Here is an 18,032-nt window from a genome sequence, read left to right on the forward strand (position 1 = left end):
CTGAACATCAAAAAACTGAAATAAGACTATGAATAAATGATGCACCAGATAAATTTAGTGATATCAGACTAGGGAAGAAAATCATCTAGCACCTATTGCCTACAACCAGTGCTCAAAAATGGCTGAAATTTAATAGAACACAATTCTTGTTGATAAATTTACTTTTTTAAATTATGATCAATGTCTTTTTAAATTAAGTTCAAAGTGTTCCAGTCATTAATTAAAAAAAAAAAAAAAAAATCCAAAACATTACAGTGGTCACTGCCAATTACAATTTTAAATAAAGACATGAATTTTTATTATTTTTCAGTATGTCTGTCCTTAGTTATTAAAGTGAAACTCACAGCTTAATCTATAATCAAAATATAAATATTGAAAGACTTTCCCACAATCCAGATACACAGCCTGTCAGATGTAGTTCAATCTCAGAAAAAACAGAGAAAACATGTCAACAACCATGTTAAATCAAGTTAGGGCATCCTTGCAAAGGGCATACCACATGTCCTGCCGTAAAACACCCAGGCTTGTAGCAACCCATTCGAGTAGCAGGAGGCAATACAAAACCACCTTAAGCCAGAGGTAGATGCTTTTCATAAAGGAAGATTCACTCTATACTTCCTTGGGAATAAAATGTTGGGCATGGCAAGTGCAACCTCTTCTGGACTGTTTATCACGTAGAAATGCCTTGCATACTCTAACATCAAAACTGATAATGGCCTACAAAAGACTGGAAAGTCTCTCTCCCTCTACAGCGAGTAGGGGAATTTTTACTATAGGTGGTTTACAATGCCTGGAGGCTTTAGTTCAGGCAAGTGATGACTTTCCTGGGATAAAGCCTGCAGGCCCTATCCTGAAGGGTCCTCTGATTTAACCTAAGTAGCTGCATCAATCACTCTCTTATTCTTGTGCAGGGGCATATTCTAGTCTATAACTCATCAGTTATTGCTCTGTCATAATACATTCAAGGAAGCTCTCTATACATATAAAGTTTTACAATGGATTATAGAATGCTATCAAACAGCGATATTTGTTAGGTCACATCCAGTAATGGCAAAACCTGGAAATTAATCCATATCTGCCATGATGTAATACATGAAAAACAATTTCCCTTGAGCCAGTTTACCTAGTTTCCAACCTCAAAATGGTGGTGGTGGCAGAGGGGTATAAAGCCAACGCTTTCTAAGAAACTGCAACTTTAAAAAAATGTAAATACTAAATAATCAAAATATAGGACTTTCACATTCACTCATTTTAGCTCCTACTTTCCCAAAAAAAGAAGTAAAATAATAAAAATTAAATTTTAAATATAAACTCACTCCCCCCTTTCTTCTCTCATCAGACTCATTCTTCTCTGAGGATTTTAGAATTATTACTGCATTAGATCCTGACCATTAATCACTAGTGTTATTGTGGTTGCATCTGGAGAAAGCAATTCGTTTGTGGTTGTTATTGGAAATAATTAGTTGTATTGCACTCTCGCTCATGACCACTCAGCATGTGACCCAATTCTATAGCTTAAAAGGTAATGTCTGCTGTATTATTTTCATGAACCCTGCATCCAGGTACTATGGCAATCTCTTGAAATTTTCCAAGTCTAATGGAAACAGGTACAAAGGAAATCTGATTAATCCATTCATGTTTGTCATTGATTAAATAACAAAGCATTTTGCTATTTGGAAAGCCACTCTGGTATCACACATAGTCCTTATCTTACAGGTGACCTTTTCAGGTTTCATTCTCCTACCTTGTCCTGACAAGTGAATTCCCTATCACAGTGTGGGGGGGGGCCTCACTGAGAAGGTATTAATCCTGTCTTCCTCAAGGTATCATGTAGCTACATGCAGGTCTAGTTTAATGTTAAATCAGGATTCCTACTATGGGCATCAATGAAATTACAGTTTGTTTTTACAGCTGCAGTAAAAAATTGTCATTCTGAAGATTTTTCATGCAGCTTCTGCATGAAAACTAGCAGATATAGACCCAAAAACTTTACATAAATGTTACAGCAAACATTTACTCAACATCAAGCTACTGAAGCTCTAATGAGTATGAGTAGCACTCCCACAATGGCTACATGACCTTACTATTAGGCCAGCTCTGCAGCGTCTAATTTTTCTAAACCATTACACATTTATCTCAACAGCACAGAAAGCAACCCTCATCTGCCCAGATGGGAAGGAAAATATGTTGTACCTGTATATACCACTCAAAATGTGTGAATTTAGCCAAAACTAAAGCCTTAGCCATAGTCTAAATAGTCACTTAAATAATAATATTTGTAGGTTGCATTTTTAGGAGGAAATTCTGGCTATGTACAGTTAAGTCTGCTTACATACACTGCTACAACAGTAGAGCAATAACCATTTGTGGTTACATGGTCTCAGTAACAGTTGAGGCTTCAGAATTAGAGAAATACCTTGAGAGAAGGAATCATCAGACAGATCTACACAATGCCTCCACTGTTTAGATAAAGACATGAATTTTTATGTCTTTATCTAAACAATGGACTAGACTAATAGGCTGGTCTATTTGATAGAGTAGGCTAGCCTACTAGCAAGTAGCTCACCTGTCATAAATGATATCATCCTACTCACCTTTTAGACACCAGGTGGGAAGGAGCAGCAGCAGTGCGTAGCACACGCTTCTTGATTAGACCGGGGTTCGAGCCCGTCACCACCAAATATGGAGGATGCGGAAAGGTCAGGGAATGACCACCGCATATCCCGGAGCAATATGGCCTTAGTTGCTAATGCTCCTAAAAAAAACCAAATAACAAATAACCTTTTAGACAAATGACATCAAGCAAAGCAGATATCTCCTGGTTTTAGCTTTTTCCATCATTCCCCCTCATCAAGGAGAGAGAGATGTTCTGTTCTGTTCTGTTCTTTGAGAGCTATTGGCGCAAGAGAAGCTTGGGCTAGGGGAGGGAGGGAGGGAGGGAGGGAGGGAGGGAGAGAGAGAGAGAGAGAGAGAGAGAGGTGGCTTTGATGCTTATTGAATTAGGTCTTTAACTAAGTCCATTCTGGGTAAAGCCTAATCTGAAGGGAGGTTTCCTCAATATGAGATTATCAATATAAATAAAGTGTTGTGTTCACTATAACTAGGCCTCAGAGGGGATGAGTACTGACCTTTAAAGTGCACAGTTTTATACACATTAGTTTTTTAACCTATGTAAAAATGCAACTGACAATTATATTTTTTATTTTAAGATAAATACCACAACAGTGATATGAATTATAATTAATTATAAAGTCTTAAAAAAATTTACACATTTTTTTTTTTATTTATTATTTATCCTTTTTACATGTTGTTCTATTTTTCTTTTTGAAATTTAGTGATATTTTGGATAAGAAAAAAAATCTCTTGTTCTTCTTAGTTGGCAACATGTTGTTTACAGCTGGATATGTTACATCATGTTGTCATCGAGTGAGTAACAGCATGTTTTGCATTTTTTTCGCGCATGAAATTGAAACTTTTAAGACACTTAAATTTTACCATTACAATTTGCAAGATTAAAAATGATTTGTGTGCTAAAACATTTTCTTTTGTATTTCAGAAAGATAATCAAAGATTGTTGTTTTACTTATTTTTGCAATTTAAAATAAATTTAGCAGTTTAAGTTTTGTGCTTTTCATTTGTTCTACAAGACATCTGTTTTTGAAAATTGAAGTTCGCAATTTTTTTACGAGGTACAAGAAGCCTGGCACTGGCACTACATGCAAGTCCTATCCCCAGTGGGCCCACTGGAAGGTTATTTCAACAATTATGCTGGTCACACACTCTCAGAAGTAGGTGACAAGTCAAGGTGCATCTAACAAAATAACTGATTAGCATTTGTAGAGGCATACGATGCAAGAAAGAAAGCTTATGCAGCAACAGCCAAAAAAACCCTCATTCCAAATGCTGGTCCAGCTCAGCTTTAAATTTATTTAGGCTATCAACTTCCACAACAAACGATGGAAGTCCGTTCCACCAATCACCATCCGCAGGCCAAAGATTAATTTCTGCACACCTATTCTACAACTGTCTTTCCTCAATTTGAATCTATGCCCCCTCAGGTTCTTAATCTGGGCAAGAGGAAGAATCCCATCAGCATTCAGCTTGCTCAACTCATTCAAGGCCTTATACATCTCAATCAGGTCACCTCGTGGGTGCCTAGTATCCAGGCACTGCAATTTGCAGAAATTTTAAGCCTTTCTGATAAGAGCACCCCTTTGTTCTGCTCACCAATCTTGTTGCCCTTCTTTGTACTCATTCTAGCAACTCTACATCCTTCCAAAAATGAGGTCTCCAGACCTGAACACAGTACTCTAAGTGTGGCCTGACCATTGCCTTGTACAATGGGATAATCGCCTCCCTGTCCCTGCTAGCAAAATTCCTATATATCATTGACAAGACTCCATGACCTGCCCTAGCAGCACGGCTGCGCTGCTCAGCAAACTTCATATTTGACTGACAATTATCCCAGGTCTTTTTCACTTTCTACTTCCCTGAGTGTAGTATCACACAGTTGGTATGTTTCTCTTCAGTTATTGCTACCCATATGCAGTACTTTTCATTTGTTAATGTTAAACTTCAGTTGCCACTTCTCAGCCCATTTGCTCAACTGGTCTAGATCCAGTTGAAGTAGCCTACTGTCTTTACTGTCGTTAACAACCCTGTGAACCTTTGTATCATCTGCAAACTTGGACATTAATCCTGATATACCTTCATCAATATCACTGATGAATACACAAAATAACACTGGGCCCGGCACAGAACCTTGGGGAACTCCACTAATAACATTTGTCCATCAAGAGCAGTGTCCACTGATTACTACTCTGTGTCGTCTCCCACTCAACCATTCCTTTATCCATTGTAGCAACTTACCCTTAATGCCATACCTCTCCAATTTGTACAGCAACCTTCCATGTGCAACAGTATCAAAAGCTTTCCTGAAATCCAAGAATATGACATCAAATTTATTCCCTGCATTCAGTTCCTTTGTGACCACATCATAGTATCCAATCAAATTGGTCAGACAAGACTTCCCCTTAATAAAACAATACTGTGTCTGAGCTATAACTGAAGTCTTTTCCAGATGATCCTGCAATGCTTCTTTAACCAGTGCCTCTATTAATTTCCCTGGAACAGAAGTTAAACTAACAGGTCTGTAATTACTTGTGTTGCCCTTTGATCCTCCTTTGTGAATTGGGGTCACATTTGCACATTTCCAGTCCATGGGTACCTCCCCTGAGTCCAAAGAAGTTCTCATAATTATGGCTAAGGGTTTGCTTACTTCCTTTGCTGCCTTCTTTAATATAACTGGATAGATCCCGTCCACCCTAGGTGCCTTCCTTATGTTTAACTTCAACAATTTCTCCTCCACTTTGCTCCCTGTCAGAGTTTGATAAACTTCTGGCATTCCGCTCATTGAATCACTCCTCATGTGTGAATGTAGATGCAAAATATTCATTCAGTTTATCAGCTACCTGAGCATGATTATCAATAGTCAAACCATCTATGTTAAGTGGTCCAATCTGATTCATCATTTTCCTTCTACAGTTTACATAAGTAAAGAACTCTTTGCTCTTTTTCTTTGCATCCTTTGCCAAAGAATTCTCATAATCTGCCTTCATCTGCCTAACCTCCTTTGTGACTTGATTACAAACAAGCTAATATCTGCCATAGGCTTCTGTGTCACCTGATAATTTATATACATTTTTCTTCTCTGTCACGAGTCTCATTAGTTCATCTGACATCCATTTAGGCCTGAACAGTATTTCTTATTTGGAATAAAAAGCCTAGTAGCCTACAAGATTAATTCACTGAAGTCTTCCCATTTAGAATTAAATGAATTTAGAATAACATCATCAGTTGATCCCACTGTACAAATTTAAAAACTGCCTGAGACCCCTGTAGTCACCTGTACGAAAGCAAAAGCCTTAACTTGCCTTGATGGTAGTTAGACCTTTAAGTAATTCCCATATCAGTACATCATGATCACTGTCACCCAGTGGTTCTTTTATCTGCATATTCTTAATGCATGAATCATCACTGTTAAAAATAGTTCAAGAGTATTACTCCCTCTGGTTGCCTCTCGTACATGCTGCTGTAGAAAACAGTCATCCAATAAATCCAAAAAAGTCTTGCTAGTGTGCAAGTGACCAACTAGAAGTTTCAGTCAAAATCTCTCATTATAAGACATTCTGATTTACTGTCCAACTCTATTTCTCTGCACAATTGCTCATTATACTAATCAGATTCATTAGGCCTAAAACACACACCTACTCTCATTTTCCCTTTCCCAGTGCATGTCACACCAAATAGACTCAACAGTTCACTGTCCACCAACATCAACTGGATGCACTTCCTTAAATTTTATGTGTTTCTTTACTAACAGCATAACCCCTCTTCCCTTCCTGTCCTATCTATCCTTTCTGTACACATTGTACTCCTCATGTTCCAATTCTGCACTGCTTTTATCTGTGTGACACCATGTCTGTGATATCCAACAATATCTGCCTTTGATGTCTTGACTGGCACTTCAAGCTCATCAAATTTATTAACTATACTCCTAACATGCAAGTATACATGCACCTGTTTCTACTCTTAGTTACCCTGACACAGCCAATGTATTTACTTGTTCCACTATGGCTCCTAGCAGTCCTGGAAATCTTCACTGCCTTGCTTTCCAGGCTGCTGCTGCTCATTCTAATAGAAGTAGTGCAAGAATCACTTTTGCCTCTGCCTGCAGCCACTGTTAACCTTTTATTCTGTGTATCCCCCCCAAGATAGCTGTTTTTTGACCCACCTAACACTGCCTCAATAGCATCAGAAAATATTCTTGCACCCTTTCTATTTAAGTGTACTCCATCCCTGTAGAAGCAGTCTCTCCTGTCACCAAGCACAGACCAGGCTGAAAAAAATTCTACCTCTTGAGTCTTGCACAATTTCTTGAGGGCCAAATTGATTGCCAAGGCTCTCATCATATACTCCCTCCTATTGTGTCTGGGCAGAATGGCACACTTTCACATTCAACCCTAACTCGTGACTTTTTTTCAACATTGACCTGTACTTGTTGAGTACATCTGCAGATCTCTTACTCTTAATGTCATTAGTTCCACATGTACAACAATATCACCTTTTGCCCTTAAAAGATGATATCTGCTCTACAACAACATCAATTTTTGCCCCTGACAGACGTACTGTGGTCCTGCTCCACTTATCCTTCTTACATAGTATATTCCCCCCCATCTCCCTGACAATAGAATCACCAACAATAACTAGTTCCTGTGGGATCAGCACTTCTGCCTTGGAGATTGCCTCTTTGTTGCCTGACGCACAGGAGTGAGCTCTGCCATTGAGCTGGACAGCTGAGAGCTTGATGGGCCCCTCATATTAAATTCTTCAAGGGCATTTAGTAACCTTGAAACTCTAAACACCTCGCACAGTTACAATCTTATAGTTAAAATTAATAGTATAGCTATAATCCATTTGCTGTTCTCTCCTCATTGTAACATCAGTAAGTGTCACAGTTACTCCCACCCAAGGAACCTAAATGTCAGAGCCAATGTTAAATGGTGCAAAAGGTTCACATGTGTTGATTAACTATTGACAAAAAATGTTTTTAAGTTTGTTTTTACTTCAAACAGTGTTCTAACTCAATATTTTCACATTTTAGGTTGTCTTAGAATCACAAAGGATTGATCTCCATAAATTAGGAATCAGGAAGGCCTATCTTAGCACATGCCTACATTAGTTCCCATCTAGGTGTTTCCTTCAACATAAAATTATCATGCTTTGTAATGTCATTCATGAATGGCATTATAAAGCATAATGTCATGCATAACTCACCACCACAATGGTGTAGTCAGAGGAATGAAATCATCATAAGAATTGACTAATCAAAAATTATTAAACTAAATAAAAACTTCATTAATTTGGACAACCTTTCTTTTCTATGTATTTTATCTATGAGAATAATCCTAAATTATAAATTAATGATACAGTTCTCCAATAATTTGAATAGTTTCACAGTCACTTTGAAAAATCAAAGTGACTAAGTGAATCAAAGTGAAAAATCAAAGTGAAAAAGAAGTAAAAATCATTCTAAAAGAAAAATTAAATGCAAATGGAAACATTAAGGTATTTTTATTGTTAGATAATATCCCTGCACATCTTTCCAATGAAATTTTGTGGAGCAATGATGACTACATCAAGTGACTTTTCTTAATTTCTAGTACCACACACAACCTACAGATCATGATTATACTCAACTGTAAACATTTATATCAAGGGAAACAAATAACTAGTATTTTTTTTTTTTTTGATGATTTTGATAGGACTGGTCAAAATTAAAAATTATAACTAACAACAAAATGTGATATTTACAACTGGGCTATTGAACGAAGATATCATTAACTAACATCATAAACAAAGAATCCAGAAATGTACCCTATGAGGCCCCCCCCCAACCCAACTTGTCATCTCAACTTTTATTTAGATAGCACCATCCATCCAGGGTACACTGTCACAAATCATTAAAAGGCATTCATGTGACACTTCATCAAAACTAAACAAAAGTCCAGCTATACTTTCACAATCGTTCTTTGCATTTAGTTCTTTTCACACAACCTCTTAAAAATTTATTGAAAGAGAGAATTTTCAGAAAATGCACATGGAATGCAAATTTTGCTTCTGAAAGCATAATTTGAACAGAAATGCTTTTAAATAACTCAGCATATTTCAAGATATATGCTTAAAAATAAGACAACCGATTCTCCACAAACTTAATCCTAAAATGAATCACTAAAATTTAAAAATGGATGCCACTTGTACTGAATAACGATTCCTTCAAAAACAAAATTAAAACATGTTTTCTGCTTAGTTTTGTTTTTTATCATGTTCACTGCACTGCACCATGACATAAACATGCTGTATGGGATTTTTGACCCACTTTGAGAGAAAACCACCTAACTTTAAGAATTTTATCTTCTGATTTGATAGAAGAAAAACCAGATATTTCTGCCAAGCAAACTTCTCAAGAGGCTGACTAATTCAGCCATACTGAGAAAAAAGTCTAAAAGTCTCTATCATCCCCAATCCAGATTGACTCAATCTTGTGGTTTCAATCATTAATCACTATTGAAAACAACAATGGGCCCAGCAATGAACCCTTGGGGAACTCCACTAATAACATTAATCCATGAAGAGCAGTGCCAACTGATAACCAATCTCTGTCTTCTTCCACTTAACTATCTCTTTATCCATAGTAGCAACTTGTCCTTGATGTCACATTGCTCCAGTTTGTAAAGCAGTCTTTTATATGCAATAGTAGCAAAAGTCCTCATGAAATCCAAGTATATGATATCAAAATTATTTTTTGCATCCAGTTCCTTGGTCATTGCAACATAGTAACCTATCAGACTGGTTAGACAAGACTGCCCCTTAACAAATCCACGCAGTTACGGCAGTATAATTTCATTCCTGTCCAAATAGTTCTGCATTACTTCTTTAACAAGTGACTCCATTATTTAACCTGGCATGGATGTTAAGCTAACAGGTCTATAAATACTCATGATCCCCAATTCATAAAGTGTGTTTCCAAGGATGCGATAATAATTATGATTAAAGGTTTGCTTATATCCTTTGCTGCCTTCCTTAATATAACTGGATAGATTCCATCCACCATAGGCACCTTTCTTAAGTTCAATTTCGACAATTTATCTCCCACTTTCCTCTCAGTTATCACAAAGTCATTTAGCTCACTGTTAGAGTTTGATAAACTTCTGTTCTCCACTTCCCTAAAGAATTTCTAATATGTGAATGTATATGCAAATTACTTATTCAATTTGTCAGCAACCTGAGTAGGATCATCAACAGTCTAAACTTTGTTATCAAGTGGACCAATTTGGGTCATCCTCTTCTTTCCAGCATTTATATAAATAAAGAAGTTTTTGCTGTTTTTCTTTGCATCCTTTCTAAAGATTTCTCATAATCTGTTTTTGCTTGCCTAACCTCCTTTGGACTTCATAACAGAATAGTTTATATCAACCATTGGCTTCATGTTGCTTGATAATTTATATGCATCCCATGCATTTTTCTTCTCTGTCACATTAGTTCATCTGACATCCATTTAGGTCTAAACCTTGAACAGTATTTCTTAGTTGGTATAAAAAGTCTAGTAGCTTCTATGATTAATTCCTTGAATGCTTCCTATCATGATTGGCTGATGGTAACCTTATCAGTTGGTCCCACTGCAGAGAATTTAAAAACTGTCCGAGATCACTGTAGTCACCTTATGAAAGCAAAAGCCTTTCCTTTTACCCTTTACAGTTGTCTTTAATAAAGTTCCAGATTGGTACACTGTAACTGCTGCCATCCAGTGGGTCTTTTACCTGCAGATTCTTAATGCATGAAGAATCAATGATGATAATCAAATGAAGAGTACCACTTCCTCTTTTTGCCTCTCTAACATGCTGCTGTAGAAAACAGTCATGCAAGAAATTTACAAAAGTCTTGCTAGTATGAGAGTGACCAACCCACAAATTCCAGTCAACATCTGGAAAGTTAGAATCCTCCATTATAAGACATTTGGATTTACTGGCCCACTCTATTTCTCTGCACAGCTGTTTGTTATACTCATCACAGTCATTATCCAATAACACACTCCTACTATCAGTTTTGTTTACCCAGTGCTTATATCACACCAAACTGTCTCAACATTGCACTGGTCAACCCTGTCGACTGGATGCACTGCCTTAGATTTAACCTGCTTCTTAACTAAGAGCATAATCCCTCCTGTCCTGTCCTGTCTGTTGATCCTGTATCCTTTGTACGCCCCATATTCAAATTCAGCATCATTGATGTCTGAGTTACACCATGCCTCCACTTTCCCAACAATGTCTGCATTTGATGACAATCAGTTTTCAATTTTTTTCACTGTGTACATGCAAGTATACATGCACATGTTCTCACTCTTAGTTACCCTAACAGAGCCCATGTATTTACTTGTTCCATGATGAACCACATGAGTGTCTCTGATCTCGGACACCTTGCTTTCCAGGCTGCTGCATGTTTCAACAGAAGCAGTGGAAAAATCACTTTCAGCTCTGCCTGCAGTGCTAGTTAATATATTAGTCTATGTATCCCCTCAAGCTAGCAGTTTTCCAACCCACCTATCAGTGTCTCGATAGCATCAGCAAATATTCTTACACTCCTTCTATTTAAATGTATTCCATCCCTGTAACAACAGTTAACAAGACAGCTTTGGAAATAATAACACATACGAAAATCGTTTGGATTACTATTGTTGCAACCTGATTAAATCATTATGACAATCAGAGTGATAGCAAACTCCAACATACAAATGTATGACACAAAACACCAAGAATTCAACATGAACTGAGTAAACAAAGTATGTTTTAAGTCATATGAAAATTCCTTTGTTAAAAGGGGAGAAAATAAAAAAATTGCATAACACGAGCGTCAAAAAAAAACTATGAAGCAAAACTCAATTTAATAAGAAAATAATAATAATGATGAAAATTGAAAAGCCAAGTAAACTGAAATTAAATTTAAAAAAAAAAAAAAAAAATCAAGTAATCTAGCTCAGTTTTATATGACCAAATTCCCTCTTCTTAATTTTATCGCCCTCACTGAGGCTGACCAGAATAAAACTAATGATTCCCACAAAGATGAAAGTGCTCTCGTGGGATTGGGCTGAGCTCTCTCTCCAAATGTAACTATACATAATATGTCAACACATCACAAGATAATGCAAGATTAACTAAAAGAAGTGTTATCCTTAAGTAAGATATGTATGCTACTAAATCTGACAAAGGTTGCATGAGAGTTATCATTAACTGATCAGACCATATTGCCCAGGTAGTGAACTGAAAATGATAATTCAGGTCAGAATCAACAAAGATCCAATTATCTGCACTAAGGAACAACAATAAGTTATCTCAAGATCTCCACAAGATTTTAAACCCTACTAATTCTGAGTTCACCAATATCATTAGTGGCAAATTTCACCATGGATGCAAACTGACCTGGCAGTTGGTGACTAATGTTCAGTAAATAGTATCTCTCTGCATACTCCCTTCATCCTAACAACTGACATCTCACTAGATAACTTTTTTGTGAGTTCTAATACTGAGCCAACACTTAGTAAATAAATCTTCATTTGCAAATTTACCATATAACACAGAAAACTACAAATTCTACATTATGCCAATTAATGCCAGGTGAGGTGATCAGCATCTATTTATATATTAATTAATGTCCTACGAAATAAGAGTCAATTATAGCAAGATTCGTTGTCAAGCACAAATAGTTAAACATAAAGATAGAGGCATACCATTTTTTTTTTATCACTGTCATCATATTAAATTCTAATAAACAGTGCTAATAGTAAATTGTCTGTTGTAGATTACCATTCACTATGATCACTGCTTTATTAATGCATAATTACGTGATAACAATTTGCTCAGCTAATCAGTGTGAAAAACCAGATAGGCCAGCATCTTGAGTTCAGAATGTAGAAAACATTAATTTCATCCTTGATAGTAAGATATGTAAATATAGTATTACACCTCACAAATTTTTGTAATCCATCCATCAAAATATTTCTTCTCTAGTCTAAAAGCATTCATTTAGACTAGAATGCACTAATTTATCCACTTTCCTGTGAAAACAACTCTAGAGCCACTAATTTGTTACTGCATTTAAAACGGAATGCATCAGCATAGCTGGCCACCCCAAAATTTCAATATAGAAAATTCCCCTCACCCACCCATACTAGTACAAGTACCCATTAGCAATCAAGAACAACACAATTTCGGCAACTATAATATTCTCCTTAAAGTGTGGATTCAGTCCAACTGAGTTGGACTGAATCTGGCATCCTTTGATTTAACAAAAGTAGTTGTCCAACCATTAAGCTTAAACTTCAGTTCTGTTGTAATGAACATGCTATTTATGAACAATCAACATTATAAATAAGGATTCTTGACAACTCAAATTTCATTTACAAGCTGAAAAGCTCAATCTTACAACATTAAGTTGTAAGATTGATTAAATCAATCAACAGTTGATGAAATCAGTTGTAAGATTGATTAAATCAATCTTACAACTGATTTCAGTTTCAGCAACAACTAGTATCATTCTTGAGAATGAAATATTTTTAACGTTTGTGATAACTTATTCTACAAATGTTTAGAGCACAGTTTATTTATTTATTTTCTTTTTTGTAAAATTAGTGCTGCTGCTACTACAATGTTTTGTTCATTTCATTGTTCATCAAACATAACAACCAGCAAAATTCTGTGAGATAAAGACACACATGAAAATTCACATGGTAACAAAATAATAATTTATGATTTCATTCAATATTATTTAACATTGTAAACCCAGTCATTTTAACATGAAGCCAAGGGCAAGAACCTACACCTCTTAACACATTAATACAGTCAGTCCTCGTATAGCACGATAGTTGTGTTCCTAGAAACCCTCGTGCAATGCAAAATCGTGCCATACGAACAACAGGCCCTTATGGGAAAAATAGGGTTAGGTGCCGACCACCCAAGATTGAACACACATTTATAACCAAAACATTACCAAACACAATAAATAATCGTAATAAAATACGTATTTTATTACGACTATTACGTAATAAAATATTGCTAATGCTTTTGCTTCTATCGTAAGCAAACTTGTTTTTTGTTTGATTTTCTATCCAAACAGATGACAGCCATTCCATCTCTTCCAATTCTTTGTGTCTTAATCTAATGGATTTTAATTACACTTTTGAGTTGTTCCTGCTATGAAAGTTGTTTTTATTTTCTCTGCATTCTTTGTAATTCTCAGCGTTGCCTCATTTAGGTCTGCAGCACGTGCAATATCACATGGTCTTTCACAACTTCATATTTTTTCTCTATCGACAGAGGCTGACTGGCCATAAGCCTTACCGGGGAAACCCCGGTGGGCCGGAGGCCAGTGTGATTTTGGCCATAAACGCTAGTATGAGGCCACTATAAATTTTCCCGGGTAAGAATTTTTGACCCAGTCCGCCTCTGTTTATCGACATTGCTTTTCTTTTTCTCTCTGAATCTGTAGTGTCTTCACCAGGATGTTTCCTTTTCACACCTTTTAAGTATTTTACTCATTTTTAGGGAATAAAGCAAAATTACAAAACGAGGAGGCACGCTTGATACACATAAACAAAGCTGCGCGCGTGTAGCAACTGAATAAACAACACCATAAAGGCAGAGATACACTATTAACATCTCAACATTTTACTAAAAGCACATTTCTAGGGGTTACTACCACAAAACAATAAAAACAATTTCCAGTTGCGTTTCTGCTAGTGGAATCTGTTAAAACTGGTAGTAAACTCGATCTAATTGCATTTGCGATAATACTGATAGCTGGAATTGTGTGGATTTTTACGTTATTATGGTGAAATGTGTTTCCCCTTCACTGATATAAGAAACATAAATACATTTTCAGAATCTTCTCTTCATTCCTATCGTGTTGCGTTCGGTTGGCGTGATTCTGCGTTTGACTGCCATTTCTTGTAAACACAAAGGCGAATCGTGCATAAGCGAATTCGGTTTGTGTTATATAAGATATCGTTCCCCTATTTATAAATCGTGTATGATCGAATTCGTGTAATGTAAACATGTGTTATACGAGGACTGACTGTAGTGTCATTCTGTAAGCTCTATCCAATAAAGCAGTGGTTCTCAAATTCTCAAAATGTTCTCAATTCTCAGATGATGCAATAGTTCATGTTAAGATTTCCATTGCAAAAATTTAAAAATATATTAAGAATGATTTTTTTACTATTAGATATCTACTACTATTCGATCTGTATTATTAATGTAAATAATTATAGAAAATATTTTGGATATTTTTGATGAAGAGAGTACATTTTAACTTCCCAGATATACACTGGAACTTGTGGTTTGGTCATTGAAATTTGGTCATTTGAGTACAATGAACAACTGTACAGACAAATAGAGTGGGCCAGAAAATCAGACTGTCTTATAATGGAGGATTTTAACTTCCCAGATACTGACTGGAATTTATGCATTGGTCACTCACATAACTAGCAAGGCTTTTGGGGATTTACTGGATGATTGTTTTCTAGAGCAGCATGTTCGAGAGGCAAATAGAGGGGGTAATACTCTTGATCTGATTATCAGCAGTGTTTCTTCATGCATTAAGAATCTGCAAATAAAGAAACCACTAGGTGGCAGTGACCACAGTGCTGATGTGAGATTTACTTAAAGATGTAACTACCATCAGGGGTAAAGGGAAGGGTTTTTGCTTTTGTAAAGGAAACTACAGTGGTCTCAGACAGTTTTTAAATCCTACACAATGGGATTAACTGATGATGATGTTACCAACAGGAAATTCTAAATGGGAAGCATTCAAGGAAGTAACCTTGGAAGCTACTACGCTTTTTGTCCCAACTAAGAAATACTGTTAAAGGTTTAGGCCTAGATGTAGGGCAGATGAACTAATGAGACTCATGGCAGAGAAGAGAAATGTATGGGATGGATATAAATTATCAGGTGACACAGAAGATTGGTAGATATAACCTAGTCTATAATAAAGTCACAAAGGAGATTAGATAAGCGAAGGCAGATTGTGAGAAATCTTTGGCAAAGGATGCAAAGAAAAACAGCAAAGACTTCTTTACTTATGTAAACTCTAGAAGAAAGGGGATGAATAAAAATAGTACATTTGATACTGACAGTTCAATTGTTGATGAACCTGCTGAGGTGGCTGACAAACTCATTGAGTATTTTGCATCTACATTCACACATGAGGAAATCTTAGAGAAGTGGAGGCCAGAAGCTTATCAAACTCTAGCAGGGAGCTAAATGATTTTGTGGTGAATGAGAGCAAAGTGGAGGAGAAATTGTTGAAATTGAACATAAAAAAGGCATCTGGTGAGGATGGAATCTATCCAGTTATATTTAAGGAGGCAGCAAAGGAAGTAAGCAAACCCTTAACCATAATTATGAAAGCTTCCTTGGACTCGGGGGAGGTCCACATGGACTGAAAATGTGAAATTGTATTCCCAATTCACAAAGGCAGGTAAGACCTGTTATAGACCTGTTAGACCAGGGGTTCTCAACCAGGGTGGAATTTTAGGGTTGCAGGGGGGGGGGGAACTGGGACAACAGATTGACAGACTCAAATTGTTGGAATATTGATCTTTCTACAAACCAATTCTACAGAACGTACATAACCTAAAGGTCATCACACATTATTGGATATCACGTATTAAATTAAAAATAAAGACAATTTTCACTTTTTTTATCTGTGGAAATATTTCATTTACAGTTATATTTTGACTTTTTTTTACTTTTATGCACAGATTTTGGAGCATTTTGAGTCAGGCAATCTTGGAAAGGAGGCGGAATGACATTCTGACATATGGTGAAAAGGACGCATGGGGCAAAAAAGGTTGAGAACCAGTGTGTTAGACTTCTGTTCCAGCGAAAATAATGGAGTCACTGGTTAAAGAAGCACTGCAGGATCGTCTGGACAAGACTGCAGTTATAGTTCAGATGTAGCATGGATTTGTTAAGTGTAAGTCTTGTCTGACAAATCTGATTGAATACTATGATGTGGTCACAAAGGAACTGGATGCAAAAAATAATTGTGATATCATATACTTGGATTTTAGGAAAGCTGTTGATACTGTTGCACATGGAAGACTACTGTACAAATTGGAGCAGTATGGCATTAAGCGTACATTGCTGGAAAGGATAAAAAGATGAATGAGTGGGAGAAGACAGAGAGTGGTAATCAATGGACACTGCTCTTCATGGATTAATGTTATTAGTGGAGCCCCCAGGGTTCGATGTTGAGTCCAGTGCTGTTTCCTGTATTTCTCAATGATATTGATGAAGGTATACCACAGTTAATGTCTAAGTTTGCAGATGATAAGAAGGTTGGCACAGATGTTAATGACAATAATGATAGTATACTGCAACAGCATCTAGAAAAGTTGAGCAGATGGGCTGAGAAATGGCAACTGAAGTTCAACATTGACTAATGTAAAGTACTGCATATGGGTAGCAGGAACCCCAGAGTAACATACCAATTGTGTGGTACTACACTCAGGTTAATAGAGAATGAAAAGGACCACTTAATTATGCAGTCAGATATGAAATTTTCTGAGCAGTGCAGACAGGCTGAAAGAGTAGTTCGTGGGATCTTGTCAATGATATACAGAAATTTTGTTAGCAGGGATAAGGAGGTGATTGTTCCCTTATATAAGGCAATGGTTAGGCCACAAATTGTATACTGCATAGAGGTCTGGAGGCCTCATTTTAGGAAGGATGTAGAGCCACTGGAATGAGCACAGAGAAGGGCAAAGAGATTGCTGAGTGGAACAAAGCATTGCTCTTATCAAGAAAGAATTAAGTTCTGCAAATTGCTACATCTGGAGACTACGCACCTGTGAGGTGATCTAATTGAGGTGTATAAGACCTTGTATGGTTTGAACAAACTCAATGCTGATGGGATTCTTCCTCTTGCTCAGATTGAGGGGACATAAATTCAAATTGAGGAGAGACAAATGTGGAATAGATGTGCAAAAATTTGCCTTTAGCCAGTGGGTAGTTGATAGTTGGGACAAACTTTTTGGCTGATACTATATAATCTTGCTTTCTTGCATCATGTGCCTCTATTAATACTAATAAGATCATGCATTCCTTACCCAAGAAGTGATTAGCCTGGTTATTTTTGTTGTGAAAAAAATACAATAAAAGTTTGTTTGTTTTTTTTTTTTTTTTTTTATGTGAATCCCAAAACACGAGAGGTATTAGAACCTATAGTACTTAGTACTGTGCTTGGGTTGGAGGTTGAGAAGATGAAAGAAGATATTTGTTGACATTGGACTTGAACTTCTGTAGATTGTAATTTTCAGGAAATGCGTATGAAGGAAAGTTGTTCCAGAAAACGGCAGCTGAATGAATAAATGAGGAAGATGAAAAGTTGGTTCTGGGGTTTGAAGTTGGACAGTA

At 36.5% G+C, this 18,032-nt stretch overlaps 1 protein-coding gene across 1 annotated transcript in view; it reads right to left on the reverse strand.

Moving 5' to 3' along the window:
- Positions 1-18,032, reverse strand: part of LOC150081821 (zinc finger CCHC domain-containing protein 8 homolog) — a 412,851-nt gene that overhangs the window by 253,177 nt on the left and 141,642 nt on the right. The gene's annotated exons all lie outside the window — the stretch shown is intronic.

Source organism: Mastigoproctus giganteus, chromosome 8, assembly GCF_048544385.1.
Source record: "Mastigoproctus giganteus isolate SK-2022 chromosome 8, ASM4854438v1, whole genome shotgun sequence".
In the NCBI taxonomy this organism is placed as follows: Eukaryota; Metazoa; Arthropoda; class Arachnida; order Uropygi; family Thelyphonidae; genus Mastigoproctus; species Mastigoproctus giganteus.